Source organism: Canis lupus, chromosome 18 (assembly GCF_003254725.2).
Source record: "Canis lupus dingo isolate Sandy chromosome 18, ASM325472v2, whole genome shotgun sequence".
Classification (NCBI taxonomy): Eukaryota; Metazoa; Chordata; class Mammalia; order Carnivora; family Canidae; genus Canis; species Canis lupus.
Window position 1 is genome coordinate 2194335 of NC_064260.1, and position 10618 is coordinate 2204952.

Here is a 10618-nt window from a genome sequence, read left to right on the forward strand (position 1 = left end):
TCTGTCCCCGAGCACTCAGGTTTTACCGATGCTCCATCCCAACAGCTTTTCTGCTCTGAAGGGACTATTTTGTCCCCCGAGGCTGTGGGGGACCCTCTGCAGGCATCTCAAATGCCAAACCAGGAGCAATAGCTAAAGAACTCCCCAGACGCAGGGAGGTCCCCAGAAGCATTTTGAATAATTTAGAGTTCTTCTCGGGGCCTCTGGCCCTGGGCTGCCAAATCTTTCTCGGTTTGTGCGCCTGTGAGAGAGAGGGAACTGGTGAACCCCCGAAACGGATGTGTGAACAGACATGGGATGTGTGACCCCAAGAAGAACCTTCAAGATTTTTATCTTCCACAGGGTCCTCTTACGGACTAGAAAAAGCTTGCAACATACCAACCAAGCCTTTGAAAGCCTTTCCTCGAGTCCCCCCTGCCCACCCTGACTGGTCCGTTACTCAAACATGCCTACAAAAGCCGAATCTGTGGCCGACTTGAGGGCCCCTCTGGATGCACTCTCTTCCCACAGCATGCTGGGTCCCGTACAATACATGCTGCAACCCAACCAGCTCTCGCTGCCCTATTTGTAAATGGATAAACTCCTGAGATTAGCGGATTGATAAAAAGGCAGAAAATAGGATCAGAGGCTACTGGTTTGACTGAACATGTGACCGTAGCTGAGTCCTTTGGAAGGACCTTGGAGCAAGTCTGGAAGCAGAAGTCTGCCAAGTTCTTAGCCTTACAGCTGCAGCAGCCCCAAGGCCAAGAGCCTGAAAAGACACATGGGCCTCCCACATTGCACCCTCCTCGGGGTCTGTCATCAAAACACTGGCCCACGGTTGGTGCTCATTTGTAAGCAATTGGAGTACTGGAGAAAGGCATGACCTCGAAGGTCCTGGGCCAGTCCTCCACAGCAACTCAAACACCCCCATGTCTTCCCCCCAAAGAGGCTCCCCCCAGGCCCCTCCCAGAGCTAAGACTCTGGGGGATTCTCCTATATATGGCTACCAAGTAATTATGTAATCGGCCAAGGGGAAACTAAAATTAGATCAGTGGAAAACCTTGCCAAATTCTGTTTGATGCTAGGGCTACACTCTCTACTTTAAACCCCACTGTCATAGGACTACAAATCTCTTGGCGTTCAAGAGAAATGTCATGGTAGGGATATCTAAGAAAATTCAGAGAGTCTCTATCTCAAACTTTTACTGAAAAACACCCCTTTTTTGCCGTGTGACACAGCCCTCGTCAATCTGTTTGGCACGGACCTGCTTTCCAAATTAAAATACCTAATCTATTTTGCTTCCAGGGGAGATCTCACCATAGAATTTCCTGAACCTGATCTTTTCTGTTCCTTACAATCTGCCCTAGATATAGAAATGGAAGAAGTTCAACGGAAGTCCCCTTATCTAGTCAATGTGCCCAATATTGACCTTGGGAGAATAAAAAGGGAGAGCCTATAAAAATTCAAGTGGACAGAAGTCAGCCTCTCGCTGCATCACCTCAACATGCACTATGCCTGAAGCCGTATCAGCCCTGATGCCCACAGTGGAAGGTCTCATGACCCAGGGGCTCACCACTGCCCGTACTACCCTCTGGGACAGGCCAATCTTGCAGGTCTGGGTGCTGATTTGTCCAGGACTTGAGAGCCACTAACACTACAGTTACTCCCTCTTCCCTAGTAGTTCCAAACCTGGACACCCGCCTGTCCTGAGTTCTTCCAGGCTCACGGTCACTGTTGGGGACCTAGGTTCGGCCGTCTCCAGCATCCTATGGACCCCAACAGCTGATCTCTGTTTGCTTGACCTGGAACAACCAGCACTGTACCAGATAGTCAGGCCTCCGGAGTCCGCTGATACCCCTTCTTACTTCCCAAATGCTCCACCAAGAGTGAAGCACCTCCAGGAGCCCTGGGGGAAATTGGCCCTCTGCGCTGTGTAGATGACCTCTTGCTGTGCTAGTCACTCCAGAGGCTTCCATAAAACATTCTGTTTATTTGCTGCAATAGTTTGCTGAAGAAGAACATGAGGTTGCTAAGGAAAGATTACAGTCATCTCCAGACGCGGTAGCTGGGTCACAGCGGAAGCACTGAAGGGATCCGGCTATCTCCAAAAAGAATTAGGCTGATCCAAGGGTTCCTGGGGCCCACAACGAAGCAACAGCCTCAGGGGCTCCCAGGCCGGGCTGCATACAGTAGACTACGGCTTCCTAATTCTCCTCTGCGGACTTACTACCCTTCAGCTCCCAAAGCCCTTCCTTGGGAAGACAAACATGAATAAACAAGAGTAAAACAAGCGCTACGAGAGCCACCGACTGCAGGGCCAGCTGACTGTTCAAGGCCGTCCACCTCGTTGTGCCTGAAAGGGACCCCGGGGCCCTGGGGGCGCTCGCTCAGCCAGGAGCCAGGAGCCGTCAGCCTGTGGGCCTGGGGCCTGTTCTGCACGCAGCCCTCCTGGGCTCGCGCCCACCCACCGGCCGGGAGGCTACGGCCACGGCTCCGGAGCTGGTGGAGGCCTCAGAGATCTGACCCAGGAAACAACATTTAGTCACAGAAGCCTCAACTCTGAATCGGTTCAACATTTCCCCGCAAGCAGAGGAGCCTCCTAGAGATGCTTCAGCTTTCCCCACCGAGTCTGCGTCTGAAACGCAACGTCCTCAACCCTGCAACGTTACCACCCCCGGCTGAGGAAGGCGAGCTCCATGGGGGTGAGGTAGTAATGCCCCGGTTCACGACACCGTGTCCTGGTTTACCAGATGCCCCTTTCACTAGTGCTGATCTAACTCTGTTGGTCGATAGGTCGGTCACACAGTAAAAATGCAAAGGGGAACTTCCAAGCTGGTTAAGGCTGTTACTACACCCGGTAGGAACCACTTCAGAAGAGAAATCTCCCACAGGCTAAGTCAGCCCGAGAGGAGGAGCTTCAGGCCCTCCCGGGACATGACAAATTGTTCATACTCATCTGGCAGCCAGCATGCCTTTGGGATCGTCCATAATTTGGGGATGTTATGGAAACAAGGGGTTTTCTTGCGTCCTCTCTGACCCCAATCAAAAATGGTACGACGAGTAAACCATCTTCTTACCGCGATTCCCTTACTTCTAAAGTCTCTGTCTTCAAAACGGAGACACTGAAAGGACAACCTGCGCATCAGGGACCCGCCCTGGCTGCCCGTCATGTAGCGGCAGCGGCGACTGAAGCCATGAAGCCGTGGCAGCTGCGGGTGAAGTCCACTCACTTCTGGCCCCCCCCGGCCCGACCTTTGCCGGCCTGCTGTCCCTGCAACATGCAACACTCTGCTGCCGAGCCAGGGAGAGTAAGGAGGGGGAATGGCTGTGAATCAAATGCGTAATCGAACTCGGGGAAACCCACGACGGCCGTGTGGTTCTTCCTGGCTCTCTCACAAACCTGACTTTATTTTTTTTACATGTCTTCACTGACCATTATATAATTAAGATGACTCAAATTATAAATAGACATTGGCGGGGAGACACCTACAAAACTGCAAAAAACAGTCTACTGGCAATGTCTGACTTGTCAGGTCCATAGTTCTGGAAAAACTAATTTTGTTTCCAGAGCCCTGAGACCTCCCCTTTCTGGATACTTTGAGCACCTGCAGCGGGACTTCATTCAACTACCACTTAGCATGAGTTATCAATATGTTCTTGCTATTGCAGATGTGTTTTCTAGATGGTTTGAGGCCTTTTTCTGTTATAAGGTTAATGCCTTCATGGTGGCAAAGAAATTGTTGGAGAATGTGTTTCTCACTTGGGGTTAGCCTTCCATAATCTCTAGTTATCGAGGCACCCACTTCACTGGGCAAATCATACAAGCCTTAATGAAAGCCTTGCAAACTTCTTGGTATTATCACTGTCCTTATCACCCTCAATCATCAGGCGAAGTTGAGAAAACTAATGGGATTCTCAGACTTATAATTTCATTTTTTTTTAATTTTAGAGAAAGAGAAAGAGAAAGAAAGGGGGGAGGGGCAGAAGGAGACAGAGTGTCTTAAGCAGGCTCCATGCCCGGTGTGGATTCTAACGTGGGGCTTAATCTCACCACCCTGAGTTCATGACCTGAGCCGAAATCAAGAGTCAGACATTTAGCCGACTGAACCACCCAAAAGCTCCTCAAACTTATAATTTCCAAACTTGCTTAAACCACTGGACTCCCTTGGCCTAAGATATTGACCTTGGTCTTATTGACTGTTCACAGTACTCTCTTTAGGAAACATACTCTCTCTACACTAGTCATGAGCAGACCAGTGTCTATTGGTAGACAACTTCTACTGATCCCTTGTCTCATGCCACTATGACCAGCTACTGTAAGTCCTTATTGTTTTATGCTCAAGCCTATCACCAAAAGGTTAAAGAGGCTTCCCCAGATCCCAATTCAAAGGATCCTCTTGTTCACAGTCTGGAACCTGTTGGCTGGGTGTCTTGGGAATGTCATCAGAGGAAGACAATCTTTGAACTCCATTGAAAGGGACCCTCCAAGTGCTCCTGACACTGACATTGTTGCCAAACTGAAACATATTGAGTGTTGGGCACACGTGGCACAGCTAAGAAGGCTCCACCAGACACCTGATCCTGTGTAGGCTCTGGAGACCTCCGAATCCAATGGATGTGGAAGAGAAGTAGCTAACTTTGAGGTGGACTGCTTCTGCCCAAGACATGGATCAAGACTTCCTACTTTAACTGAATGTGAAACACCCCTTTTTTCTCTTTCTTTCCTTTGCTCTGACCTTGGTATGAGAAGATAACACCATTATCTGTATCTTCCAGGCCACCGCTAGGAGGAACAATCTCTCAGACTGACTAATTTATCCTCAAAAACCCCAATCCATGGTTCTATAGAACTTTCATCATGCCTGTGACCAGTATTTCGTCTATACCCAATGTCGCCATAAACTACAATCAACCCTCCTTAGAAGTCACTCACTTATGGAGTCAGACTTTTATGGACTGAACATCGTGCCTTGTTTTTACCTTTCTCTGGTTATACTACTTGCTCAGACATGAATACCTACATCTGCACCCCCATGTTCTCATGATCATCCAGATCAGATATGCTACCAGCCATGGGAAGATCTCACCAGCAGCACTCATCTCTGCAAGGAATTTAAAACATCTTTTTATTCTAAGCTAAGAGGTTTACCTCCCAATACACCGAAAACCTAGTTGAACCTGACTTGGATGGGCAAATGCAACAATCCTTGTGAATGAATCTATTAGCAGAGCCACCTTAGCAGGAGTGGCATGTGCTCTAACAGGATTTATCTTTGTCTGTGATGGCTTTCATTCTCTTTGGGCCTATGAATGCCCACATGTCCAGCATTGGGTGGATGTATAACCCAGCAATGCCTCTGAGGTTATTAATTATGCCCCTAACCACCCACAAACTGAGACATCTTATTGGCCACCTCCCCAGAATTTACATCATCAAACTAGAAAGGACCTACTTGGAGTCATTCAGGATTCAATATTCACTTCCTTTGGCAGATCCTAACTTCCTGTCTAGGTGTGAATACAAATGAGACTACGATCCAGAAACTCTCCTTAACTCTTGAAAGTGTTGAGAAATCCACTGCCAAAGCAATAGCTGCTCAACAGAAATCCCTGGACTCTCTGACCAAGGTTGTCTGTGATAACAGGATAGCCCTTGGTTGTCCTTTAGCTGCTGAGCCCGGAGGTGTCTTGTGCTGTGGCCAGCACCACTTACTGTACCAGGATCAACACTTCCCAGTTGGCCTGGGAAAGTGACTCCTTCAGTGGGGTCTCTTTTTTTTTTTTTTACTTATTGGATTTTGATTGGTTTGGGTCTTGGGGATGAAGGCTGTGAAGTGCACTGCAGACATTGGGAATTATCCTGCTCATATAATCACAGTAAGTGCCCTAGTGCACTGTATTCTCTGCAGAGCTTCAAATGTGTGTTTATAGCTGCTAACCACCAAGGAGATGATCTCTCTAAAACTGGAATATCAGAAAAAGAATGAAGATAATGACCAACTTAAACAAATGTGAACCTAAGGCCAATATCACAGAGATTCAGCAAAAAACATCGTGAGTTGTGAATACCATACAGGATTAGCAGAAGGTGCAAGAAGCTCGGAGCAGTAGCTGGGGTGGTGCTAAGGCCTTAAATTTTGATCACAGCTTCCAGTTAAGCTGAGAGTCTGATCAAAGGGGTGTAGGGGAGGGATTGTTGAAAAGACAAGAAAAAGACAAGAAGCCTAAAATGGAGTCACCTGTGCTAAGCCCACATACCAAGCAGAGGCTTAATACCTTATCTTAATCTCAGTTCAATCTCTCAAAGGGCCGAATCCTAAATCTAAACCACTCAGTCTGAAATCACTTGGTCAGCACTAGAGAGGCAACCTGCCTGCTGGACCCCGGCGTCCCCCAGAGGAAGTTGACTTTGCCACAAACAATCCGCTCATTGCTAGGAACCTCCGTGTCCCACTGCCTGCTTTTCATGAAGACTAAATCCTTCATTTTATACAGTTCTTTGGAGCCCCTTTCCATCTGCTACATGGGATGCTGCCTGGCTCACAAATAGTTGAATAAAGCCAGTAAGATCCTTAAAATGTACTCAGTTGAATTCTGGGGTTCACCACTATCAAAGTCATTTTCTAAGTAAAAGTTTCCAGAAGAATCTTCCATTTAGGTTGATGATCCACTTCAAGGTAACGTTTCACTATAGAAAAGTTTTAAATTTTCTTTAAAGAGTTTTAATTTATTTATTCATGAGAGACACAGAGAGAGGCAGAGACACAGGCAGAAGGAGAAGCAGGCTCCCTGTGGGGAGACTGATGTGGGACTTGGTCCCGGGACCCAGGATCATGACCTGAGCCAAGGGCAGATGCTCAACCGCTGAGCCACCCAGGCATCCCACAAGTTTGAAATTTGTAGACTAGTTCTGCACAAGCCACGCAAAACCCTTCTGCATGTGCTACTCAGTGCTTCATGAGACACAAGGTTCTGCAGCCTCTCCTACGGGACAGGCACCCTTCTCAGCCTTGCGTGAGTCCCTCTAGTCCTGTAGAATGGTTCCTGCTCCTGCCTCTGGTGGCTTCCTCACACACATTTACCTATTAACACTCAGCTGAGTATCTGGGAGGGACCCTGTGCAGGCTCTGGAATTCCCTCTGTGCAGCAGGGCTTCCTAGGACTCCTTTCTGGGAACTCCAGTTGCCGCGCTGTCCTTGGACTCTCAGCTCCATCTACTCCAGGACAGTCTCTGCCTGGCTTCCTGCTCCCCGCCTCTCCCTGGAAACACTCCCAAAGCAAGAAGCTGAGAACTGTAGGGCTCACCTATTGGTTTTCTTTCTTTTAAGGGTCACTTAATTGCCAGACGTTCACTCTCTGTCGGTTTTCAGTTGTTTCAGGCAGGAGGGCAAATCTACTTGGATAACTCTACTTTGACTAGTTATGAAATACATATTAAAATAGTACATAACCAGTATTACAAGCCAGACACATTGGTTAAATTAATAAGTGTAAATTGGCTTAGCTCACACAACAAAGTAAAAGATTATTGTATAAACTAACAGAGCAAAATCCAACTCTGCTCTTTGCAAGACTCTGGCTTATATGGCTAAGATTATGGCTAAAAGAAGGAGATTCAGAATGTTCAAAATAAAAGTTAGAGACAAGGTCTTGCCAGGCAAATACACATAGCAAGGAAATAAGAGTTATGGTCTTGGTGGCGAGAAGGGACACATCAGGGCAGTGCTCACATCCCTCGTTCTGTCTTCCACCTTCCAACTCTTGTTTCTTTCCATGATGGCTTTGTCTGGCACCCACTGTCCCTGTTAACCATGAGGCAGGCCAGAGTGCCAGACGATTCACATCTTCTGGGAGCATCCCAATCAGTCAGTGACGGGAGCTGGTATTTGTGCACCCTGGCACCTTCTCCCCTTGGATAGAATAACTGTGAGGCATGGAAGCTGGGATTGCCGAGTGGGATGAAACCCCAGTGCACTGTGGCACATGGTTTTATGATGTGCCGTTTACTGGCTGCCCACAGTTCCCGGACACCCCTTCCCACACTTTGCCAGTGTTTCTTCACTTCCCAAATAAGCCACTTGCTTTTGAATCCCCCATCTGAGAGTCTATCGCAAGGTGACCCAAATGAAGAGGGTATCAGAAAAGGCAGAAGGCAGGTCCCCAAACAAACCCAAACACAACAAATCCAAATATTAACGGTGTTAATGGTTAAATTTTGTAAAGAAGATAGAAGAGTTGTGAATGCCTGTGCCTTCAGTATCGGGGCAGTATATTTTACAAAGCAGAAACTAGAGAGGACGTGAAGGGAACTCACCCAAACACATTCAGGATAGGAAACTTCTCAGTCTAAGATAGGTTCTCGCTCCGTGGGGAAATCGGGAGAGTCCTTTCCACCAAAACCTGGGGGACATGGATGCCTCCTATCACCACTGCTACTTACCACCATACTGGAGGAATCAAAGCAACGCAAATCCAAGCATGGGAATAGGATGTCTATTTACAAGACATCATTGGGTATCTGCCAATCCAAAAGAATTGATGGAAAATACTACTAAAAATAATGAAATGATTTATAAGGTAGCACTAACAATCTTCAGGTATATAGACAAATCTCTTAGCAGAGATGATGCTATCATATACAGCAAATATATGTAATTACAACAGCAAAAGTCTTATAAAAGAACTAGGGATAAATCTAGCAAAAATGTGCAAAACCCATATGAAGAAAACTATACAATGAAAAATAGACTTGAACAAATGGATAAACGGATATTTATCTGTGTGTGTGTATGGGCCTATTTTCTCAAATTTAATTTATAATTCATTGATATCTCAACAAAATACCTTTTTCCCCCTAAAGCTAAACAAGTGGGTTTTTAAAATGTATTTAGGGGGCACCTGGTTGGTGAAGCATCTGACTCTTAATCTCAGCTCAGGTCACGATCTCAGGGTCCTGAGATGGAGCCCGCACTGGGCTCTGGACTCAGAGTGGAGTCTATTTGAGATTATCCCTCTCCCTCTGTCTGTCCCCTGCTTTCAGTCTCTCTTTCTCTCTAAAATAAATCAATTTTAAAAATATTAAAATTGATTTGGAAGGATAAATGATCTAGACTTGCCAGGAAATCCTGAAAATGAGCAATTTTTGCAGGGAGGGATAGCCCCTGCATACATTCAAACACAATACTAATTAGTAAGATGGTGGCAAAAACAACGTGTCTTTGTGCATGGATAGACAGTAAAACAGATGCGGAAACCCGGTCATATACCCAATCGCATGCGGATATTTAGAGAGTTGGCAGTGGAAGAGGAGAAAAAAGGACAGAATGAAATTATTCTTGGTTTTTATGAAACAAAATGGAGCATTTTCACCGTGGATGGTCTAGGGGATGAGGGAGAGAATTCCTTCTGGGTTTTTGGCTCATGTGATGGATGGCGTGGCAGAAAGGTAATGTGGGTGGTTGACCTACCTAGCGCCTACTGCCTCTGGAATATTGGAAATGCAGGAAAAACTCCCTTACCGTAGTAATAATTAAAAAAAAAAAAAAAGAAAACCCTGCAATAATAGAAGACAGAACATAACCTGTAATTGTGTTAATTGCATTAATCTCATATGAATGACGGGAAGCTCCGTGGGTCCTTGGCGTGACGCATTGTGTTCACCAGGTCTGTGGGTACCTGCACCGGATTCCCTTGTTGGCCACGTGTGGCTTATCTTGGTGACCCTGTGCCTGCTTTCAGCTGACATTTTCTGGGCCCCGCCTGAGCTCGGGCTCACAGGTAGCCAGGAAACCCCTCCGTGGGTTCCCTCGAACTGCCAACTCCTAGGCCTCCCTTTCCTGGCGTGGGAGCCTGCACTCCCTCCTCAGTGCCTACCCCTGCCCATCCAGCCCCTGTTGTAGGCAGAGACAGGTTTGTAAGTGAATTGTGTCACTATCTGCTTACACACCCCACAGGACACAGTCCGTGCTGGTGGCTTAGAAAGCTCCCGTGCATTCAGGTGTCCTTGTGTGACACCACGGCTCCTATGTTGCTCTCACCCCTGCTTTTTGCACAGCTACCTGCTTCGGACCCGTTGTGCTTGCCTTGAGCCTTGATGTCCTGCGGTCTCGGGGGGTTTTGGGTGGTCAGCGTTTGGGTGGCGGCTGGAGCTCCCTGAGCTGGGATCCCCCTCCACCATCTGAGGGGAGGACTTTGACCTTTCCTGGTCCTGTGCTTGTCCTCCGTGCTGTGTCCCCACGCTCCTGGCCCGGCTCCCAGTGGCTGCCCCCCCCGGAGCCCCCAGCCCCCCTGAGTCCTAAGCCTCCAGATGCCCCCTCTGTGGTTGCAGTAATCCGACTCTCCTTCCCAGCTGCCCCTTCCCTGAACTCCCAGCTGCCTCCTGAGCGGGCTCCCCTGCTCCCCACAGTTGGCCCTGCTCAGTGGACATTGACGAAGAAAGTCCTTCTGGAGTTTTCTCCCTGGGGTGCTCTGCTTTCCTGCCACAGGCCGCGCAGCACAGACCCAGAAGTGCAGGCCACTCCTGGACTCCGGTCATTGGGCAAGCTGACCCTGGGGGCCCCCTGGGGCAGGCCCGCTCCAGTTCAACCAGCAGCTGAGGCACTGGGCTCGGTTCCCGGACCTGCAGACCCTGGGTGAG